This window comes from Pelophylax lessonae (genome assembly GCF_965119305.1).
Source record: "Pelophylax lessonae genome assembly, chromosome: 11".
Classification (NCBI taxonomy): domain Eukaryota; kingdom Metazoa; phylum Chordata; class Amphibia; order Anura; family Ranidae; genus Pelophylax; species Pelophylax lessonae.
The window spans coordinates 87,285,797-87,311,004 of NC_138778.1; the positions used below are offsets into that span (position 1 = coordinate 87,285,797).

At 43.9% G+C, this 25,208-nt stretch overlaps 1 protein-coding gene across 1 annotated transcript in view; it reads left to right on the plus strand.

Annotated features, from left to right (window-relative positions):
- The first annotated feature begins 364 nt into the window (after window positions 1-364).
- Window positions 365-25,208, plus strand: part of LOC309567601 (polycomb group RING finger protein 2-like) — a 137,593-nt gene continuing 112,749 nt past the window's right edge. Inside the window, exon 1 of the mRNA XM_082273002.1 lies at window positions 365-441. The gene's annotated coding sequence lies outside the window, so the exon portion shown is untranslated. The remainder of the gene's footprint in view (window positions 442-25,208) is intronic.

The following is a 25,208-nucleotide window of genomic DNA, read 5'->3' on the forward strand; positions in this document are numbered from 1 at the left end:
CTACTTGTAGGTATCCATAGCAATGTTCCGATTAGTAAGTTCGCTTCTACTTGCAGTATGGAATGAAGTGTAGCAGCTGAATGTGGTGTGACTACTGCCATATCATTCCGCCGCTCTCTCTCTTTGTCCTCCACATCCCGGCTCCTCTATTCCAGCCCTCTTCCCCTCAGCTCAATAATCCCTAGGGAGAAAGTCACGTGTTCGGGGGCGTATCCCACTCCTTGTCTGCAAAAAAAAAAAAAAAAAAAGCCATTTTGAGAGAGGGAGAGAGACATAGAGGGGGCAGCAAAAAGAGAAATGAGAAGAAGGGAAGACGGAGACAAAGGGAGGGGGAGACAGGACTAGGGGATAGACAGAAAGGAGGGGGGGAGGGGAAAAGACATTTGCAGAAATAATCTCCTAGCTGGCGGACCACAGAGGGAGCAGAGCCAGCAGTATCAGGTAAGACGTAGATCTATACTGATCGGGGGGGGGGGGGGTTCCATAAACGGGGATCGTGGGTGTATGGTGATCCCCTAATTTACAAAGATCTGCAAGGTCAAAGAGAAATAGCGATCTATGAGAAGGATTGGGGGTATTATGCAGTTTTCTGTTCCTAGGGCCCTGAGAAGGACCATCTATGGGGTATGGATGGGATGTGATCCCCCCTGAATCCAGCATTGCTGTCCCAGCCTATCCATCTATGGGGTATGGATGTGATCCCCCCTGAATCCAGCACTGCTGTCCCAGCCTATCCATCTATGGGGTATGGATGGGATGTGATCCCTCCTGAATCCAGCACTGCTGTCCCAGCCTATCCATCTATGGGGTATGGATGTGATGTGATCCCCCTGAATCCAGCACTGCTGTCCCAGCCTATCCATCTATGGGGTATGGATGGGATGTGATCCCCCTGAATCCAGCACTGCTGTCCCAGCCTATCCATCTCTGGGGTATGGATGTGATGTGATCCCCCCCTGAATCCAGCACTGCTGTCCCAGCCTATCCATCTCTGGGGTATGGATGTGATGTGATCCCCCCTGAATCCAGCACTGCTGTCCCAGCCTATCCATCTATGGGGTATGGATGTGATCCCCCCCTGAATCCAGCACTGCTGTCCCAGCCTATCCATCTATGGGGTATGGATGGGATGTGATCCCTCCTGAATCCAGCACTGCTGTCCCAGCCTATCCATCTCTGGGGTATGGATGTGATGTGATCCCCCTGAATCCAGCACTGCTGTCCCAGCCTATCCATCTCTGGGGTATGGATGGGATGTGATCCCCCCTGAATCCAGCACTGCTGTCCCAGCCTATCCATCTCTGGGGTATGGATGGGATGTGATCCCCCCTGAATCCAGCACTGCTGTCCCAGCCTATCCATCTATGGGGTATGGATGGGATGTGATCCCCCTGAATCCCAGCCTATACTGTATAATAGCCAGCTGTCACATTTTGCTTTGAAAACGTGTTTGAGCACCTGATCTGGGCTTTGATCATTGCACTGTGCACCCTTGTGCTTTAACACAACATCACTTTGTTTTACTTCCTAATGCTTCTGCTTTTAGCTGGTAATTTCTGTATTTTATTACAGAAACACCCATTATTATTATGTTGACAAGAGTCCCTTTTGACGTGACACCTTTACCTGTAATTGTCATTACAATAAGCTGATGGCGAGGTTTGCCATGTGTCAGTCTGTCACCTATAGAGACAGCCATGTAGATGTCATTTACTAGATGTATATTAATAGTCCATGTGGCAAGGTTATTTGCTAATCAGTAAAGCAATAAACAAAGCATCCAGTGATGACCATAATGGACATAGATCCCCTAACTGGCTTCCTTTATTTACTCTACTCTAGGTAGTACTAGATAAGAGGGCGCATCCCACCTGTCACTGGGCTTTTACCACTTGCAGGAATTGAGCCTGCTGATCCACTGCTAAACCTTTTTTTTTTTTTTTTTTATTTTTTATTTTTTTTTTTATTTTGTAGTAGTATTATTATATAGGATTTATATAGCGGCAACAGTTTACGCAGCGCTTTAGTACAAATGTCTGTGATACAGTAAACCCCCCTCCATTGCGGGGGTTACGTTCCGGACTCAGCCGCGAAAAGTGAAAATCCGTGAAATAGAAAAACCCTATTAAAATGCATTGTAGGCATGTTTTTTTTACTGTCACTGTACGTGTAAAAGCATTTTAAGGTCTTCAAACACACTTTTAAAACAATAGAAACTCATTTAAACACATAAAAGATACTGAGAGACTTAGCAAAACACAAAAATATTTCATTTTTAATGATTTATATAGTAAAATAACATTACAAAAAAAAAACGCAATGTACCGGGACCGCAAAAACGGAACCGTGATGGAGCGGGGGTTAAGGCTCGGTTCACACTTATGCGATGCGGGAAGGCTGTGAATTCGCAGCCTGTCTCCTCATCGCAAACGCACCCCCGGCAGTTCACACTGCCATATGCGATACGCTGGGGGTGTCAATGTAATCTTAACGACACCCCCAGTTTGATCGCATATCGCAGTGCGATCTTGCAGTTCACACAGGATCGGATCGCACAAGTGTGAACCGCTGTGCGATCCGATCCTGATGCGGCTGCAAAAAAAGGTCCTGTGCATCTTTGCTGCGGGTGCGGTGCGAATTTAGCCATACAAAGTGTATGGCTAAACTCGCACCGCACAGCCGATCACATGTAATAAAGGAGCAGTGCGCTCCGATATTACATGCGATCGCTGCAGCCGCATCAGTGTGAACCGGCACTTACTGTATTCTCCTTAGCTGCACCGCTTTGTAAGTAATATACTTAAAAATATAGTTTGCTGAATTTACAAACATCAGCATACACAAATGATGCTAGAAATTGATCAATACTATTGTAAATATAATTTTTATTAAACGTTAAAAACAAACAGAGCAGACACAAAAATTGAACCCAAAGTATCTGAATGTACAAACATTTCTTGCCATGCCCTGGCAGCACTTACCTTCCTGAAGATATCATTTTTCATCACTATACAAATTATTATTATTATATAGGATATTTATAGCGCTGACAGTTTATAACTTAAGGGTAGAGCGTACAATAAAACAATAGACTTTAATACAGTGGACACGCTTGCACAGCTCAGACCTGGTCTGTGCTGTGGTGATGTGACTTCTGCGCCCATGTCCAGGAGTGAGTTTGTTGCGGCCTGGCTATTCAAGCAGCCAAAGTGATGGAACCCAGAAGAAAGACTGGGTGAAGATGAACCCCCCCCCCCCCCCCCCCCCAGGACCAGTGGGAATGGTGACAGCACAGCACTATAGGGCTCCATTTAAAAGGTTTAATTTTTTTGGCAAAGTTTAATACTGCTTTAAAGAGTGCAGTGGATAGATGAAGCTAGGGGTCGCCCAGGGACATTTTATAAAATTTGGGGACCCTGGCTAGACACCCAAGATACAGCAGATTCTCTTCTTTCCTTGGTAACAAATTCCACATCATAGCTCCTTTAGGCTGGGTTCACACTAGCTGCGACTCGCAGCAGGGGGTCCGGTGCTTCCCTTTTCTCCATTTCAGGTGCAACTCGGGTCCAAATTTTTGCCTGAATTCAGACCTGAAACGGAGCCAAAAATGCACAGGACCCTTTTCCAGTGCAGACCGCGGCTGCCCTGGAAGTGTGTTAACCGGCTTTATTGAAAGCTGATCACAGTCTCTTGTCATGCAAATTGGATACGTGAATGATCTGAAGCAAGTTTTCAAGGATCAGGCCTATAACTATATAAGTATGTACCAAACCATGCAACAAAAGGGAATTTTTCCCATGAAATACATAGGTTAATATATTATCTAATATACTTACAGATATGGTGAATAAACCTTCCTTGATAAAGGCGCTATACCTGTAAGCCGAAACGCGTAGGAATTTGGATATTCCTCCTATGGACCCCAGGCTGATTTCTCCAGTGTGGACCAACAGAAGGACATATTCACATGTCACCATATCACAGTGTCACCTTTCTCTACTTATTTCACTATCACCAATGGGTCTATAACCCAGACACCAGATAGAGTGTCACTATACTCTGTTTTACATTGTTTTACTTTCTCTAATAAATTGTACAAGACATTTTACAAACCATTGATTTACTTGGCCCATAAAGTCCCAATTTTCTTGGTCTGAGGCACCAAACCCATTCAAAGATATTTATCAGGGATGATGGCCAAACCAATATTCTAGGTCTGGGAATCACACCTTCTTCAATTGGATACGGGGTAACCCGCATTCAATTTGCATAAGTGTGAACCCAACCTTAATGGTTTTTGCTATGGACATGCAGGCCATATTTGTACTCTATTACTTTGAGGTGCAATTGTCACAAGCAGGACAGGTTTTCTAGGAACAAACCCTTTAGTTTTTTGCAATTGTTTTATGGTTGAGCACAATGACTTGTTTACCATTCTAACGATTGGCATATGGTATGACTTAAGCCCCGTACACACGTACCGATCGTCGGCATACAAACGTTCGTCTTTTCTCCCCGGGATGTCGGTGTCTGTTGAAAAGTGCAAAGACTGCCCAAGAATTTTGTCCGCCGACTACAGCCGACTGCAGAAGTGATGTCATGTAATGGTTAACTTTCCCTGTGTTTTTTCTTTTCTGAGCATGCCCAGTCTTGCAAATCTGCGGTCTGTCGGCAGAATTCTGTACTGACTGGCGAACAATCGTCCGTTCTGGTGTCGGCATACAAAAATTTTCATGTTTGCAAGAAAGACTCTTGTCCGCAGAATGTGCGCAGACAGCTGTCGGAGGCACCATACTAACAAGCGTACAATCGGCAGATCTTTCGTCCGCCGACGTTTGTATGACGACGATCGGTACGTGTGTACGGGGCTTTACTGTTCGATTTGAGTTACTTGAGATAATGCTACTTGGAAACATACTAAATGGAATGACAGAATGGAATGCTCATAGACTTGAACAGGGTGGTGGAATGCCCATAGAGAATAATGGAAACAAAATATTTCAATTATTGACAGAACCTTTAGACATATCAAATCTTTAGCAAACATTCTTTTCTTTTTTGATAGTTGAACTTTTATAAAAATTGTCTATTTCAAAACAAAGACACAGAAGATTACAAACACTGGACATCAGATAAGGCCATAAACAGACCAATATACAGTATAAACATAGGTCTAGATGAGCACTATAGTAAATCTAGCAAGACAGCGTCAAATGGTATCTATAGTATAAATCGTAAGAAACTAGGGCGCATGAACGTTATTCAACTATATAAAAAAAAAAACAGGGCACATATACATTCTCATTCAAACATATTCCAAAGGAAGTCAAGCTCAAGGTAGCACAGGACCCAAAATTAGAGTCTAGTTTACAGCTAAACATTCTTTTAGGATATAAAGAAAATCGCAACAGGCAAAAAAAGGAGCAAAAGAAAAAAAAAACGGGGTAAAATTCCAATGCTCCTCACTCCTGGGGATAGAGAGTGCCAGTGCCACAATAAGTAAAAAGTCTGTAAGGCATCAAATTATGATGATCTACTGTGTTGGAGAGCAGCGGCGGCCGGTGTTCCGTGAGAATTACCTACCCGTGAGAAAAACCTACCCTCGTCACTTCCGGTGTACGAAAGTGTCTGTAACGCCGCGGAATTACATTAAAACAGCTCGCCAGAAATATCATGTGATCTCCACTGCTATCCCTGACACTTCCCTGGTCTTGTCTACTAAATATAAAACCGGCGGCGGCTGTATGACAACATAAATCACGGAGCCGCCAGCCGCTTTTATATTTAGTAGACAAGATCAGGGAAGTGACAGGGCAAGGAGCGGAGCTTACTCATATTGCAGTACAACTGTTTTAATGTACCCGCCGCGATGGTAGGTTTTTTCCACGGAAGAGTCATCATTTCAGACTAGTGCGCATGCGCACTAGGGGCTGTGAGCATGCGCACTGCCAGGGTAGGTTTTTCTCACGGGGTAGGTAATTCTCACGGAACACCGGTCTATAGGGGGCGCAGGGGCGCCGCCCCCCCGATCTGTGGACAGAGAAAAAAAAAAAGATAAAAAAAAAAAAAAATTCTATTTTCAGCCCACTAGGGGCGCCGGACCTACTGGTGGCTATGGGGGGGGTTTTCACCCCACGTGTGGCAGGCAGAGGCGCTGATTGGCGGCCTTCTTGGGGTCATCAGGGCTCAGAGCAATGCGCCCCGACACTCCCCACTTTAGTGATGTCCTGGCTGTGATTGGTCCAGACTCCAGCCTGGACCAATCACACAGGAGGATATCCCGGGTGACGTGACGCGTGGGGGCGGTGCGTGAGTCAGTCACTCACCGTCCCGGCGTCACGTGATCAGTCACCTTCCCGCCTGCCGGCGCCGTCAGACCAGAGAGGAGAGCCGGCGTGAGGAAGAAGAGTTTGTCTCGAGTTGTCACGTGTTCTTCGCAGACAGTAGTCCCAGCGGCCCAGGGCCAACGCAGCGCAGCAGCAGCACGCAGGTCACTGTGAGTGTCAGTGAGCCCCGGCCCACACACTGTCACTGTCTGCTTTGAAGGGGGCACGCACACACGCTGGTCTCTGCATTGATGGGGGGGGGGGCACGGCAGACAAGCTGGTCTCTGCATTGCCATTGATGATGGGGGCACAGCAAGCTGGTCACAGTGGCACTGCATTGATGGGGGCACGGCAAGCTGGTGGTCACTGCATTGATGATGGGGGCACGGCAAACTGGTCACTGGCACTGCATTGATGATGGGGGCACGGCAAGCTGGTGGTCACTGTATTGATGATGGGGGCACGGCAAGCTGGTGGTCACTGGCACTGCATTGATGGGGGCACGGCAAGCTGGTGGTCACTGCATTGATGATGGGGGCACGGCAAGCTGGTCGCTGGCACTGCATTGATGATGGGGACTCGGAAAGCTGGTGGTCACTGCATTGATGATGGGGGCACGGCAAGCTAGTCACTGGCACTGCATTGATGATGGGGGCACGGCAAGCTGGTGGTCACTGCATTGATGATGGGGGCACGGCAAGCTGGTCGCTGGCACTGCATTGATGATGGGGGCACGGCAAGCTGGTGGTCACTGTATTGATGATGGGGGCACGGCAAGCTGGTGGTCACTGGCACTGCATTGATGGGGGCACGGCAAGCTGGTGGTCACTGCATTGATGATGGGGGCACGGCAAGCTGGTCGCTGGCACTGCATTGATGACGGGGACTCGGAAAGCTGGTGGTCACTGCATTGATGATGGGGGCACGGCAAGCTAGTCACTGGCACTGCATTGATGATGGGGGCACGGCAAGCTGGTGGTCACTGCATTGATGATGGGGGCACGGCAAGCTGGTCGCTGGCACTGCATTGATGATGGGGGCACGGCAAGCTGGTCACTGCATTGATGATGGGGGCATGGCAAGCTGGTCACTGCATTGATGATGGGGGCACGGCAAGCTGGTCATGTCTAAGGCCTACATACACAGGGTATCTGTGGCCTATAAATATTAACAGCCTGTGTACAGTATATATCTGTGTTGGAGTTACTTAATGTGCAGACCTTTACTGATTTATGAGAATTCAGTGTGCAGGCTCTAAATTATTTTACTTTTTAAATGGCATTGCTTTTCATAGGACAATTACTCCTCTTCAGAATATTAACTTTCTGTTTTAATAATTTTACTGAGTTTTATACCATCTTATACCATCCGCTGTGTGCCATTTACTATTAATAAATATATAGTGCCAGGCCAGCAGCCTGCTTAGCAGTGAGTGTACACAATAGAAGACAGCGCAGGCCAGGCCAATTACATTGTACACTGGTAAAGTGCTATGCTAAGTTAGCATAGCACTTTACCTGATATACAATGTAATTGGCCTGGCCTGCACTGTCTTATATTGTGTACACTCACTGCTAAGCAGGCTACTGGCCTGGCACTATATATTTATTAATAGTAAATGGCACACAGCGGCCTGGTATAAGATGGTTCCCAAGTTGGTCAAAGTCACGCAATTTTTTTACCGCGTTTTTTGCCGCAAATTTTTCTTTTTGCGCCCCCCCATAAAATTTTGAGCACCAGCCGCCACTGTTGGAAAGGCGTGCTGTGAGGGATTCCTTATTCTCTACATCCTTAATCTTAGCATAGACCTTAGTGGGGGTCGGTGGAGTTTGCTGCTTCATTGAAGAGCTACCAAACATCTAGCTGTCGTTAAGTTGTGACATGTTAATTTCTTAGTTAATCTGGGCAACCTGGGAGGGAGTAACCCTAGTAATAAAAAAAATGTACAGAAGGGAATGTCCAGGTCAAACAATCGCTGAATAAAGTCTTTGACCAAACGTCAATACGGTTGCAGAAGTGGACATTGCCAGTAAATGTGAAACACGGTGCCGCAACTTCTACAACCGCGCCAACAGCAGTCTAAATCCGAGGGATATATGGCCTGTAGTCAGGCAGGGGTCATATACCAAAATAAAATTTAAAGAAAGTACAAATAGAACTTTTAACTGCCCGAGACCATATGATCCTATTCTATGGAAAGCTCCTCCCCAAGAGAGCCTGTTCCCATTTAAGCATATACCTATGTTTACCCTGGGTGCCCACACTATACTCATTTAATAGTTTACAGATATCATAAATTAGGCCTTTTTACAACGGGCCAGCAAGGACCAATCGCTCAAACTGAGTCAGTTTAGAAAATTTGAGATTAGGAGCAAAGGATAAGGCATAATGACGTATCTGAAGATAGACAAAAAAAATTCAGGACAGATCATGTTTCCCTCGAAGTTCTTCAAAGGATAGTAGTGTTCATGTTATGGGATTAATGAGGTGGCCAAAATGAAATAAATTTCTCGACAACCAAAGGGAAATCATTTGGGAGGTAAGACTATCTGGCATCTTAGGGTTATAAAGGAAGGCTGTCAATAAGGAGGCTTCAGTTTGGAGGGAGTGTTTTTGTTTCAGCTGTCTCCAAAGATTGCGTAATGCTATAGTGTGCAAAAGGTAAGGCATATCTACATCAATATTCCACAATAAATTGTTCGGATGGATTGGGGCCAACCATAATTATTCTGTCTCGGTCCAGCGATTGTACGCCGGTAGAATAACCCATGGGGCTACGGCCCTCAATTGTGCTGTATATTAGTAACGTATGAGATTGGGTAAGGCTAGGCTCCCATCATTCTTTGAGGCAAAGAGGACCGAATGCGCTATCCAATGCTGTTTACGATGCCAGGTATCAGGGGATCTGCCTGAAGGCTCTGAAGGTGCGCCAGTGGAATAGGTATCGGTAGGGTCAGGAAACAATACAGAGTCTTATGCAAAATCATAATTTAACTGATGCTATACGACCTAGCCAGATTTGGTAATGCCTCCATTTAGTTTAGAGATCTTGTAGACGCGAAGAGAGGCTTAAAGGCTAAGTTCACCTATTTGTTCACCTTTTTTTGAATTCCAGCTCCCCTATGTACCAATATAGCATTAATGTTTTTCTTTTGCCAAAATAAAACCGCTTTCTATTTATTATACACACGCTTATTTCACTCTCTTCATGGCTGTTTGAAAACACTTCTCTATAACGTCTTCCTGGACCGACTTCAGGTCGTGACACCGGAGGGAGTTGACAAGCTGAGGGTAGATGATGCAGAGTGTGAGCTAATGAGACTAGCTGGTCAACTCCTTCCTGTGTCATGACCTAAAGTCTGTCTAGGAAGTAAAGCAGGCCTGGTCAGAGTCCAGGCTGAGGTTTTCATTCATACACCCAGCATAGGGACAGCACGGATATATGGCTCCAGGGAGTCCTTTTCTTTACTGCCAGTGATTGTAGGAGCTTGGACGAGCTCCCTCCCTTGTTGGCACTCCGAACGGCGGATGTTTGGGATTCATACCCCATTCCAGCGAGCTTAAGCGGCACACAAAGCAGTCCAGGGTCAAACTAAGGTTTTACCCCAGTTGTTCCCCAAGTAGAGTAGATTGAAATGAAAAAGGTGAATGATCTGAAGGAATGCCCAAATAAATCCTTTTCAGACATACTCTGAGATCTGTGGTGATGTTTAAAATTGAGATTAAGTCCCGTTCACACTAAGGCGACCTCTGAGGCGACCTGGTCGCCTCATAGGTCGCCTCCCATAGGGAAGCTGCGGACCCGTTCTTATAGGAGCGACACAAGTCGCTCCGACTTAGAAAAAGGGTCCGGAGCTTCTTTGGGGCGACCAGGAGGCGACCGCCATAGACTTCAATGTTATGAAGTCCGTGGCGGCCGTTCCGAGGTCTCGGCGCGCTGTTTGCACCGCGACCTCGGAGGTCGCGGTGCGAAGTAGCGTCGCCCCTATGTAAACGGGGCCTTAGTGGGATTATTATTGTTTTTCTATGGAATGACAAGGGTGAATGACAGAAGGGAATGTCCATACAATATAGTCAGAAACAAAAAATGCATTTATTTGCAGACAAATCTGTGTCGCATTGCAAATTACCTTTCTCACATGGTGTCACCAAGTAGAGTAGCAGATTGTAAGATTGACATTTTTTGGGATTATAGTGGTTTTCTATGGAATGACAGATACATGATGAAAAAGAATGCCCATAGACTTTAACAGGGCAGTGGAATATCTATAGACCAGCGTTTGCCAATTGGCGTGGTTCCGCGAGAACAAAATTGGGGTTTCGTTGCATTTTGAAAGTAAAGCCCCGTACACACGTACCGATCGTCGGCCGAACGATCGGCCGTCTTTTGTCTGAGGGCTGTCGTGTCTGTTGAAAAGTACAAAAGACTGCACACTAATTTTGTCGGCCAACAACAGCCGACTGCAGAAGTGATGTCATGTGATGGTTAACTTTCCTTGTCTTTTTTCTTTTCTGAGCATGCCCAGTCTTGCAAATCTGCTGTCTGTCGGCCGAATTCTGTACTGACTGGCGAACAATCGGCCGTTCTGGTGTCGGCATACAAAAATTTTAATGCTTGCACGACAGATTCTGTTTGGCCGAAAGTGCGCTGTCGGCTGTCGGAAGCATCATACTAACAAGCCGAAAATCGGCCGATCGTTCGGCGGCCGACAATCGGTACGTGTGTACGGGCCTTAAGGCCACAATAAATTGGGGCCAACTATAGCGCGTGCTTTAAATAAACCAAAGATGGACAATAGCTTGTCAGTACCAAGGGTTAAATTGGTAGGCTTCAAATGACAAGTTAAACCTCTAAAAAGTGCTTGGTGCTAATACCTTAATCGAGTAATGCGTAAGGATAAATAAATATACATATGACACAATATGTGATAAATAGCAGATAATCTTAAAATACTTGAGGTAGATATCACAGTATTATTGTAAGGAATAAATATTGGATAAAATATGTGCAGTATTAATGGTGAGGAAGGTGCTATATAAAAGTGATTGAATCAATCAGGTAAAACATTGTATGTATCAAAGCAAATAAATATATATATGTTCTCAATAAAATACATAAATTAATTAATAAGTGACTCAAGTGCAGATGTGCAAGTAGAAAAAGTCCATAAATAAAAGTTCATAAGTGACTCAGTTGATAATGCAGGTAAATCTTGATTGCCAATAAAAGGAAAAAGTGCAGGTGCTCTGTGCTGAATCCTCCAATGATACACTGCTGGTACTTTTGGTGTCACCGTGGGGGATAATAGAAGAACACACTCACCAGATGATGTGGGTCTTATATACCTTATGGTATTTTATGTTTTTTATACTTTTTTTTTTTTTTTTTATGTATTTTTCATTTTTTCATTTCATTTTTTATGTATTGTACACCTACCAACCTTATTAAACTCGGTTTTTATGGTAATACACTATCTGGAGCTTTTTTACCCTGCATACCCTGACCGGACCCTGTGGATCGAGGCTATCCTGAGTACTGTGGTACCACAAAGCCCAGCAGTGTCTACTCTGGCCCTGGTGGCCATAAAGCGTATACAGGTCTTAATACAATAAGGCCCATCTCTACTTACCATTACAGTAAACCCCCCTCCATTGCGGGGGTTACGTTCCGGACCCAGCGCGAAAAGTGAAAATCCGCGAAATAGGAAAACCCTATTAAAATGCATTGTAGGCATGTTTTTTTTACTGTCACTGTACGTGTAAAAGCATTTTAAGGTCTTTAAACACACTTTTAAAACAATAGAAACTCATTTAAACACACAAAAGATACTGAGAGACATAGCAAGAGCTATGGAAAACACAAAAAAACATTTTTTATGATTTATATAGTAAAATAACATTACAAAAAAAAACACAATATACCGGGACCGCAAAAACTGAACCGCGATGGAGCGGGGGTTTACTGTATACTCTATGGGCATTCCTTTGTGTCATTCATCTGACATTCTGTAGAGAACAGCCTTTCGAACATTGCAAAGGTTCTGAATCGAATAACGAACACTATTGAAGTCTATGGGACCCGAACTGTAAAAATCAAAAGGGCCCATTTTGAAGGCTTATATGCAAGTAATTAGGCATACAATGGTTATGGGAGTCCGGGTACTGCCCTGGGGAACATGTGTCAATGAAAAAAAAGTTTGTAAAAAACGTTATTTTAAAATGAGCAGTGATTTACTGATGCTTAACCACTTCCATACAGAGCAGTTATACCCCCTTCCTGCCCAGACCAATTATCAGCTTTCAACGCTCTTACACTTTTGAATGACAATTGCTCAGTCATGCTATAATGTAACCAAACAATATTTATCATCTTTTTCACACCAATAGAGCTTTCTTTTGGTGGTATTTTGAAAACAACTGTTTTTTTTTTTCCGTGATATAAGCTAAAAAAGAGGAGTCTAGAAGCTATGGTACCAATTACTGAAAATTGATCACACCTGATGTACTGATGGCCTATCTCCTTTCTTGAGGCCCTGAAATGTCAGGACAGTACAAATACCCCCCAAATGACCCCTTTTTGTAAAGTAGACAGTCCAAGGTATTTAGTAAGAGGCATGGTGAGTTTTTTGAAGTTGTAATTTTTTTCCCACAATTCTTGGGAATATTAAGAAAAAAACATTTTGTTTTCTTTTTTTCCCCCCCACAAAGTTGTCAATTTATAAGCTATTTCTAACACATAGCATGTAAATGGCAAAAATGACACCCCAAAATACATTCTGCTACTCCTCCGGAGTATGGCGATACCACATGTGTGAGATTGTTTTACACAGCCTGGCCACATAAAGAGACTCCCAAGTAGCACCTTCAGGCGTTCTAGGAGCATAAATTACACACATCATTTTCTGACTACCTAACACAAAGGCCCTAGAGCGCACCTAGAAAATGGAAACGCCCACAAAATAACCCCATTTTGAAAAGCAAACACTCCAACGTATATTTTCCATGAGGCATTGTGGGTCTTTTGAACATGTCATTTTTTTCCACAAGTTTTGGAAAATGTGGGAAAAAATGAAAACTTTTTTTTTACACAAAATTGTCAATTTATAGGATATTCCTAACACATAGCATGTACACAGCAAAAATGACACCCCAAAATACATTCTGCCACTTCTGAGTATGGCAATACCACATGTGTGAGACTTTTTCACAGCCTAGGCACATAGAGGGGCCCAACATCCAAGGAGCACCATCATGCGTCCTAGGGACATAAATCACACACATAAATTCCTGACAACCTATCACATTGTTGAAGGCCCCTAACACATAGCATAATACATACCAAAATACATTCTGCTGAGCAAAGCGTAAACAAAAGATTACCTGTGGTTTTAGCAGTGCAGTGGTCCAGGCAGCAGGCAGGAACGTAGACAGCGACAGTGAAAGGATCGTCCAGGCAGAAATACTGTCCATAGTAAGTACAGGCAGAGATATTGTCAGCACAGCCAAAGCATTGGTCCAGGTAGCAGGCAGGGATATGGTCAGCAGCAGCTAAAGGATTGTCCATGCTGCAGGTAGGAACACTGTCCATAATTAGTGCAGGCAGAGATATGGTCAGTACAGCCCAAGTATTGGTCCAGGCAACAGGCACATGTTCCATAAAAAGTCCTGGGTCAGTGCAGGCAGAGATATTATCAGCACAGCCAAAGTATTGGTCCAGGCAGCAAGCAGGACCATCAAGCTTAGGGCCTCGGTCGGGAAAGAATGGGGACAGGGGTAGAGGCTTCTCCCACCCAAATCGATTTGAAGCCTCCAGACTCCAGACCCTGTTCCGAGATTACAAAACCCAGAGAAAACCAAAAACTGGTTTTCTCAAATCGAAACACTATTCTGAAGCCCCTCACAAAAGTGAGACCCCTGTGTTATTTTGAATCCCACTACTACAGTAGCAGGGCGAAAGATCAGTCTAAGTGGCAGGCAAAAAACATGGTCGTAACAGGCCGAGGTCAGTGCAGGTAAAAGGCAGAAATAGACGGTAGGCTAAGGCATAATCGATAAACAGTCCAGGGTCAGTTCACGTGAAAGGCAGAAACATGGCGGATAAACAATGCAGACGGCAGGCAGAGGCATAGTCGATAAACAGGCCAGGGTCGGTTCACATGGAATATGGTTGGTTGAGGCAGCAGGAAAATATTCAGCACAGAAATTGAAAAAGGTGAAATGGCAGTCTGATTGCCCTAAACTTTTAGCCCATATTTCAATGTGATAGGCTGAAGCAATCTCTGATGCATAGGCCAGGTTGGGAGGGACATTGGGCACAATAAAAACTGGTGTCTTTCCTAATTCCTCTTTTGCTACACAAACAACACTTTTTTTGGCGTCTTCTTCTGGTTTCTGATGGTGGGATATGGTCAGGCAAATGGCGCTCATGAAGTCTGCTGACACAATCGGAACGAATGCTTTCTGGGGGGGGGATCCTTGCTGGTAAATCAGGGCAGTGGCAATATATTCGATAAAAGAAAAATGTCAGCGCCTAATCCACAAAAAATATAGCAGCTTGCAAAACAGTGTGAACATACAAACACCAGTGAAATAAATAAATAAAAGGTTGCAGCGCTAAACAATATTATGAAAAGTGTCTGAAAAATCAAGTCCTTCAATGGAACAGAAGTCCAAACAACTCCTAAATCCAAGTGGAAGACGATATTCTGTGTCAATGTGAATTCAATACTGACATCAGCTAGTGATTCTCCACCAAAGTAAAAAGTAAACACTCACCACACCCATATGCTGTCTTTTAGGACAGCTGAAAGCGTGTGAGATGAAGCCAGAGGAGTCAAGCAGGGAATGATCTTCTTATCCCTTCACCGGACATGCTTTCCTCAGATGTTAAATCCAGAGTGGCAAATTAACAGGCAGTAGAGAAAAGAAATCTCCTCATGGTATAGTATTTATTAAAATTTCCACAATGATTAAAAAACAATGTACAAAACACAAATGGAGATCCATACAGTGCAACAACATAAATGGCACTTACATATAAAGCCAACAGACTAAAAAACGACTGGTGGCTTATGGACCTCTGGCATATAACCCTGCTCTACGGCCGTTTCGCGCCACACGCTTCTTCAGGAGAATTCTTCGATAAACTGGAGGAAGGTGTTTGGTGTTTCTGTAGTTTTTTGATAGGTGACATACAGTCAGGTCCATAAATATTGAGACATTGACACAATTCTAATCTTTTTGGCTCTATACTCCACCACAATGGATTTGAGAAGAAACCAAGATGTGCTTTAACTGCAGACTTTCAGCTTTAATTTGAGGGCATTTACATCCAAATCAGGTGAACGGTGTAGGAATTACAACAGTTTGTATATGTGCCTCCCACTTTTTACCTTTTAATACTTGATTGCAAATCCTTTGCAGTCAATTACAGCCTGAAGTCTGGAACACATAGACATCACCAGACGCTGGGTTTCATCCCTGGTGATGGTCCCTGGTGATGCTCTGCCAGGCCTCTACTGCAACTGTCTACTACTACTGCCTCTACTGCAACTGTCTTCAGTTCCTGCTTGTTCTATGGCATTTTCCCTTCAGTATTGTCTTCAGCAAGTGAAATACATGCTCAATCAGATTCAGGTCAGGTGATTGACTTGGCCATTACATAACATTCCACTTCTTTCCCTTAAAAAACTCTTTGGTTTCTTTCGCAGTATGCTTTGGGTCATTGTCCATCTGCACTGTGAAGCGCCGTCCAATGAGTTCTGAAGCATTTGGCTGAATATGAGCAGATAATATTGCCCAAAACACTTCAGAATTCAACCTGCTGCTTTTGTCAGCAGTCACATCATCAATAAATACAAGAGAACCAGTTCCATTGGCAGCCATACATGCCCACGCCATGACAATACCACCACCATGCTTCATTGATGAGGTGGTATGCTTTGGATCATGAGCAGTTCCTTTCCTTCTCCATACACTTCTCTTCCCATCACTCTGGCACAAGTTGATCTTGGTCTCATCTGTCCATAGGATGTTGTTCCAGAACTGTAAAGGCTTCTTTAGATGTTGTTTGGCAAACTCTAATCTGGCCTTCCTGTTTTTGAAGCTCACCAATGGTTTAGATCTTCACAATTCTGTCATCTGATCTGAGTCATTATCAACAAAGGGTCAGTAAAAAAACAGAACCATTTGTAATATTGTATGATAATAATAATATTGTTTATTCATTAACAGATATACAATTGAATGATACTTATCTGGTTATGTTTTATGTTCATTCAGAGAAATACCGGTCTGTCATGGTCTCTCAGGCCCTGAGGAAGCCTTGAGCGAAACGCGTCGGCTTGCTGGGGACCTACATTGACCGATTCCACCGTGAGACCCACTCTCCATCCTACACAGGCTGTGATCTTTTTTCCCTTACGGGATGTATTTCTATGTTGCTAATGACCCATTTTGCTTGATTTTATTCATTTGTATGTTAAACTAAATTTATGATGCATGGCGGTCCATGCGTTTTATTGTATGTATAAATAAAATGTTATTTGGTTTTATAAACTGGTTTTTGGTCTGATCCTTCTACTCCCACTGGCCTGCAAAGCCCCATCTTTTTCTTTCAATTTTTTGGTTTAGATCTTGTGGTAAAGCCTCTGTATTCACTCTGGTGAAGTCTTCTCTTGATTGTTGACTTTGACACACATACACCTACCTCCTGGAGAGTATTCTTGATCTGGCCAACTGTTGTGAAGGGTGTTTTCTTCCCCAGGGAAAGAATTCTTCGGTCATCCACCACAGTTGTTTTCCGTGGCCTTCTGGGTCTTTTGGTGTTGCTGAGCTCACCGGTGCGTTCTTTCTTTTTAAGGATGTTCCAAACAGTTTATTTGGCCACACCTAATGTTTTTGCTATCTCTCTGATGGGTTCGTTTTTTCAGCCTAATGATGGCTTGCTTCACTGATAGTGACAGCTCTTTGGATCTCATATTGAGAGTTGACAGCAACAGATTCCAAATTCAAATAGCACACTTGAAATGAACTCTGGACCTTTTATCTGCTCCTTGTAAATGGGATAATTAGGGAATAACACACACCTGGCCATGGAACAGCTGAGCAGCCAATTGTTACATTACTTTTAGTCCCTTTTAAAAAGTGGGAGGCACATATACAAACTGTTGTAATTCCTACACCTTTCACATGATTTGGATGTAAATACCCTCAAATTAAAGCTGGAAGTCTGCAGTTAAAGCACATTTTGTTTGTTTCATTTCAAATTCATTGTGGTGGTGTATAGAGCCAAAAAGATTAGAATTGTGTCGATGTCCCAATATTTATGGACCTGACTGTATGCATTGTAAATGGCCAAATGGAAAAAGTAAATTGCGACTTTTTTTTACCAAAAGAGGGACTTTCGTGTCGGGAGATAGGGCTGCAGCATTTGATCATTTAAATCCCCCCCCCCCATGAACTTATTGTACTCTCGCCTACAACCAGGCTTTCGAACGGGACCGCGTCTTCTTCAAAGTTCCACTGAGGTATCATTGTGGATGGTGGACATGATGTAAACGTCTTTCCTATCCCTCCACTTCAAAGCCAACACTTCCTCATTCCTAAGGCTTGCGGATTCCCCATTTTGTAATTTTGTGGTGACTAGACGCTGCGGGAAGCACTTCCTGTTTTTTCTTGCTGTACCGCAGGCCAAGGTTTTCTTCAGGTTCAGGTGGCGGAAAAGGGGCAAACTCATATAATAATTGTCCATATAAATGTGGTACCCCTTTTGCAACAGTGGGAAGGCTAGGTCCCAGACAATTTTCACACTTATTCCCATGTTTGTTTGGCACTCGGGGCTGGACCTGGGAGTCTCTGCCTTTGTACACGCGAAAGGCGTACACATACCCAGTGTTGCTTTCACAGAGCTTGTTTAGTTTTAAGCCGTACCTAGCCCTCTTGCTGGGATTGTACTGCTTAAATCCCAGCCAGCCTGTGAAATGGACCAGTGATTCATCCACAGAGATGTTCTGGTCAGGGACATAAACTTTGGGAAACCTCTTAGAAAAGAAATCAATTAAGGGGTGAATTTTATAGAGTTCGTCAAAATCGGGATGATCTCGGGGAGGGCACTGCGAGTTATTGCTGAAATGCAGGAAGTGCATTATAATCTCGTAGAAGGACCTAAACATGATAAATTGGCATGTGGTGGATGGGTTTGGTGGACCAATAGGAATGCAACTCATTTTTTTTTTTTTTTTTTTTGTAAGCCCCATATTGATGGTAAGGCCCAAGGCCCAAAAACAATTTAAGCTCTTGGTTAGGTGTCTCCATTCAAAAGGACGGGCATGATAATAAGTTGGGGTTGTTCTCTATGAACTGTTGGGCAAAAAGATTTGTTTGGTCCACGATCCCTTGAAGGAACTCGTTAGGGAAAAATAAATTAAAAAAAAATATCAATTTGAGAAAAATTATCGGTGTTGATCTGCAAACCTGGCTGTGGTGTGAAGGGGGGATTGTAGCTGACCCTGAGCTAGAAGGCAGCCACAATGGGTTTGCTAAGGCATCCCGAAGCTGCATTTGGGCTCTAATTCTTAGGGGCTGGTGTGAAATTCCAGTGCTTGTACTGGGCCTTTGTAAGATTCTGGTACCTTCGGTACCCTTATTGACCATTTTCCTTTACTTATTGCGTCCCACCCTTTCAGTTAGGTGGAACGCATATACCTTTAAGCCGCATGACATCATCACTGAGCGCCGCTCTGATCGGCTATTTCAATTGCCGGCTTTCTCTCACAGGTTGTTCGTTCAAACCGCATGCTTAACAGCCTTGTCTTATGCTGCCAGAGCCTCCAGCTAATTCCCTTACCTGGACAGACCGGAACCTCGCTATTCATCCCGTATCTCGCTACCGGATCACTCTCTCACTACCGGACCCTTCAGCTTACTAATCCAACTAGTGATAAGTACCCCACAGGGGATTCCTTCCTAACAAACTTACACTATCTACTTCTGCATACTAAAGACTGTTACTATCTATGCACTACTATTCCTATCATCTGCACAGTTACATAGATTGCTAGCTCTTGAGTCTACTACCATCTATATACTTGCACTAGGTTAGTCTCTCCTGTATACATCATCTGCTGTCCCCTACCACCTGTTACCATACATGATTGCTAACCTATCTGCATACTACCTATCACCATCTACTACTCTCCTGAACATTACTATTGAGTGCTTATCATTGCTATCACTACTCACGCCTGTCCCTTCAGCACATCACCTCTATACTATCGTATACATCCTATCACTCCAGGAACATATTATTGAGTGTATGTATATTAGCATGCTGGAACAGGCTGGGCCACAATGATGAGTCTGGAGAGTTGGATCTGGTAATTCAACACATCTCTACACGACTACTGAGTGGAGATTCTGCAGCTGCAAATCCAGGTCACTAGAACAAAAACGCAGGAGCGTTACAGATTGAACGAACCTAAAAAATGGATTCAGCAGAATTACCCACTCAAGTGATACAATTAACACAAAAAGTAGATGCATTAATCCTTGCTCTTACTGAAGTAAAAAATGAAAATCAGACTTTGAGACAGCAGATAGCCCGTGTTTTACAGCTCACTGCTGCTCAGCCCCGTGAGCCTAAAATAAACCCTCCTCTAGTGTTTACAGGTGATCGGAAAAAATTTTGTGAATTTAAAAACGCATGTCAATTGCTTTTCTTACTAAAACCTCGTACTTACCCTACTGACCAAATTAAAGTCTGTACCACTATTTCATATCTTTCGGGTGATCCACGGGCCTGGGCAGACTCTCTCTTTGAGAAAGATGACCCTCTTCTCAACTCCTATCCTTTATTCCTAGTGGAACTCGCTAGCTTATACGAAGACCCCAATAGGCAGAGTACTGCTGATAGCCAATTGAGGGCTTTAAAACAAGGAAGGAGACCTGTAGAAGACTTTGTAGCAGAGTTCAAAAGATGGACCCTTGATTCAGGGTGGAATGATACATCTCTGCGAACTCAGTTCAGACTCGGGTTGTCAGAAGCCGTTAAAGACGAGCTCGCCCGAGCGGATTTACCTGGCACTTTGGATGCCTTTAATACAACTCAGTATCAACATTGACAGGCGACTGCGAGAAAGAAAGGCTGAGAAGATGGGAATGCCATTGTCCAGTCCTTCTCGGATTTCGCCCGTTAACCCTACTCCTATGGAGGTAGGAACGATACGCCCACCTTTATCGTTTACCGAACGAGCCAGGAGAAGATCCGAAAATCTCTGCATGTACTGCGCCTCCCCGGATCATTTGATAAGCGTCTGTCCCCTTGTCCGCAAAAAAGAGGGTGAGTGTTCACATGTTTTGCTAGGGGGATTAACGACTTCCTTTTCTAATCCCTATCTCTTTATTCATTTGACGTTACAGTGGGACCAAACTAGGATCACCACCAAGGCTATGATCGACACAGGATCTTGTGGGAACTATATCGATACTCGTTTTGTTACCTTTAAATAAAATGCCTATTATTTCAAAACTTAAACCTGTCTCTGTTAGTTTCATTAACGGTATTCCGTTATCTTCTGGTCCAATCACCAATCAGACACAAGCACTCCTTGTCACTGCTAACCAGTCTCATATGGAGACCACCACTTTTGATGTACTACCCTCACCACATTTTCCCATTATTTTGGGACTTCCCTGGTTACACATACATCAACCAACCATTGATTGGAAAACACAGACTCTAACCTTCCCTTCTCACTATTGCGAGATCACGTGTAACCTCCCATCATATGGAAAGATCCTGTCTGTGGTGTCAGATGAGATTACACCACTATGCTACCAGGATCTGTCTGAAGTCTTCCTTGAGAAAAATGCTCAAGTGTTGCCTCCCCATAGGGACTATGATTGTTCTATCGATCTACTCCCTAATAGCAAATTGCCTTTCGGTCATGTTTATCCTCTTTCACAGGATGAACTTTCTCATCTCAAGGAATACTTGGATGAGAATTTGGCGAAAGGGTTCATCAGACCCTCTACTTCTTCCACAGCTGCAGGACTTTTCTTTGTCCGCAATAAGGATTCAAGTCTTAGGCCTATTATTGACTATAGGCAATTAAATACTATTACGATAAAGGATCGCTATCCTTTACCTCTCATCCCTGAACTCATTGAACAAGTGCGCGGGGCTACCTAGTTTTCTAAATTGGACCTAAAAGGGGCATACAACCTAATCCGAATCCGTGACGGGGATGAGTGGAAGACAGCATTCAGAACCAGATACGGATTATTCGAATATCTTGTGATGCCTTTCGGGTTGTGTAATGCTCCCGCAGCTTTTCAACGATTCATAAATGACATCTTCAGAGACTTACTTGATGTTTGTGTTGTGGTATATCTGGACGATATACTTATTTATTCTCAATCTCTGTCTGAACATATAAAACATGTAAGACTTGTGTTGTCCAGATTACTCGCACACAATTTATACGTAAAATTAAAAAAATGCCTATTTCATAAAGAAGTAGTACTATTCCTAGGATACATCATATCTAAAAACTGAATCAAGATGGATATGAGCAAGATATCGTGTATTCTGGATTGGCCAGTACCAACAACTCGTAAAGCATTACAACGATTCCTCGGATTTTCAAACTTCTATAGGAAGTTCATCAAGAACTTCTCTGCTATTGTGAGACCTCTCACACAACTTACAAGTGTAAAGAGGCCATTCAAATGGTCAGAAGAAGCAAATGGAGCTTTCCGCTTGTTAAAGTCAAGCTTTACTTCTGCTCCCATACTACGCCATCCAGACCCATCCCTCCAATATATCCTGGAGGTAGATGCGTCAAATATGGCAGTAGGAGCAGTTCTCTCCCAACGACCAACAAATACTTCACCACTTCACCCAGTTGCTTTCTTCTCTAAATCACTAAGCAGCCCAGAGGTGAATTACCCAGTGGGTGAAAAAGAGTTGCTAGCCATAAAACTGGCACTAGAGAATTGGCGACATCTACTTGAAGGTACTCGATTGCCAATACTCATATATACAGATCATAAAAATCTTCAATACCTTCAGACTAACAAAACTCTTTCCCACCGGCAGGTACGTTGGTTATTATTCTTCCTAAGATTCAACTTCCTAGTGACCTACACGCCTGCAGACAAAAACAAAAAAGCGAATGCGCCATCACGATTAACCGAAGATAACTACGCCGAAATCCCTTCAATTCCTATAATACCCTATGAACGTATTATTGGTGTTGTTCGTTCCCTGAAGGAAGAGATTTTGCACAGTATAAGACTGGATTCACCTCCACCACAACTAAGTGCTGATGCAGAAGGCTTCCTCTACTACAACGACAAACTCTACATACCCCCTACTATGCGTACCAAGATCTTGGAATTGTCACATGATGTGCCTATGGCAGGACATATGGGTATGACTAAGTCCCGGTTCACACTTGTGCGATGCGGGAAGGCTGCGAATTCGCAGCCTGTTCCCGCATCACAAACGCACATCTGGCAGTTCACACTGCCATATGCGATACGCAGGGGGTGTCAAATGTTAACGACACCCCCAGTTTGATCGCATACCGCAGTGCGATCTGACAGTTCGCACAGGATCGGATCGCACAAGTGTGTACCACTGTGCGATCCGATCCTGATGCGGCTGAAAAAAAGGGTCATGTGCGACTTTGGTGCGGATACAGTGCTAATTCAGCCATACAAAGTGTATGGCTGAATTTGCATCCGCACATCCGATCGCATGTAATGAAGGAGCAGTGCGCTCCGAATGACATGTGATTGCCGCACTCGCAATAATGTGAACCGGCCCTCAGACATTCAATTTGCTTACCAGGCAGTTTTGGTGGCCTGATATGAAGACGTCTGTACAAAAATTTGTTTCTCCATGTGACATCTGTGCAAGGTCCAAAATTGACACTACAAAACCATCTGGTCTACTTTGCAGTCTACCAATACCCCAGGTTCCATGGGAAGTTGTGTCCTTAGACTTTATAGTAGAATTACCACCTTCCAAAGGATTTAATACCATTCTAGTGTCAGTGGACCATCTGACAAAGATGGCACATTTCATTTCTATTCGCAGACTACCTTCATCTAAGCAAACAGCGGAATTACTAGTGAAACATGTGTTCAAGTTACATGGAATTCCAAAGACTCTTTTATCTGACCGTGGTTCACAGTTCATCTCCAAGTTTTGGCAAGCTCTATGTCATATACTACGGATTGAGCGAAAACTCACTTCTCCTTACCACCCTCAGACCAACGGACAGACTGAAAGAGTCAATCAGTGCATTGAACAATATCTACGTTGCTACACCTCATACCTACAGGATGATTGGGTGGACCTCCTCCCTCTGGCGGAATTTGCTTATAACAACGCAACCCACAGTTCTACTAAGCAAAGTCCGTATTACTTAAACTATGGGTTTCATCCCACACTTCTTCCACCACGCATTCTACCATCAAGTAACCCAGTAGCCTCGGATTATCTTACCCAAATAAAAGACTCTCTGGGTTTACTTAACACCACCATCTCACACGCTCATAGTCAACAAAAAAGGTACTACAACCTTCGTAGGAAACCTTCTCCTCAATATGCTATTGGGGATCTCGTTTGGCTATCTACAAAAAATTTGAGGTTAAATATCCCTAGTAAAAAACTTGGACCTTTATTTCTGGGACCCTTCCCAATTAAGAAACTCATTGGAAGAGCTGCAGTGCAACTCACTTTACCGGCAGATCTCAGAATACATCCCATCTTTCACGTGTCGTTACTGAAACCACATGTTCCCAACCAAGGAATAAGGCCTACCATCTCGCCTCCACCTCCAGTACAAGTTTGAAGGCGGAGAAGAATTTGAGATTAGGGAGATTTTGGATTCTCGTATCCACAGAGGAAAACTCCAATATCTCATAAGATGGAAGAACTATGGACCCCAAGACGACACCTGGTTGGATACTTCTGACGTTCACGCACCCAGGCTTATACGAAGGTTCCACTCTAAATACCCGGAGAAACCAGTGCTATAGGCCTTCCGGAGCCGGCCTTAAGGGGGGGTACTGTAAGATTCTGGTACCTTCGGTACCCTTATTGACCATTTTCCTTTACTTATTGCGTCCCACCCTTTCAGTTAGGTGGAACGCATATACCTTTTAAGCCGCATGACATCATCACTGAGCACCGCTCTGAGCGGCTATTTCAATCGCCGGCTTTCTCTCACAGGTTGTTCGTTCAAACCGCATGCTTAACAGCCTTGTCTTATGCTGCCGGAGCCTCCAGCTAATTCCCTTACCTGGACAGACCAGAACCTCGCTATTCATCCCGTATCTCGCTACCGGATCACTCTCTCACTACCGGACCCTTCAGCTTACTAATCCAACTAGTGATAAGTACCCCACAGGGGATTCCTTCCTAACAAACTTACACTATCTACTTCTGCATACTAAAGACTGTTACTATCTATGCACTACTATTCCTATCATCTGCACAGTTACATAGATTGCTAGCTCTTGAGTCTACTACCATCTATATACTTGCACTAGGTTAGTCTCTCCTGTATACATCATCTGCTGTCCCCTACCACCTGTTACCATACATGATTGCTAACCTATCTGCATACTACCTATCACCATCTACTACTCTCCTGAACATTACTATTGAGTGCTTATCATTGCTATCACTACTCACGCCTGTCCCTTCAGCACATCACCTCTATACTATCGTATACATCCTATCACTCCAGGAACATATTATTGAGTGTATGTATATTAGCATGCTGGAACAGGCTGGGCCACAATGATGAGTCTGGAGAGTTGGATCTGGTAATTCAACACATCTCTACACGACTACTGAGTGGAGAT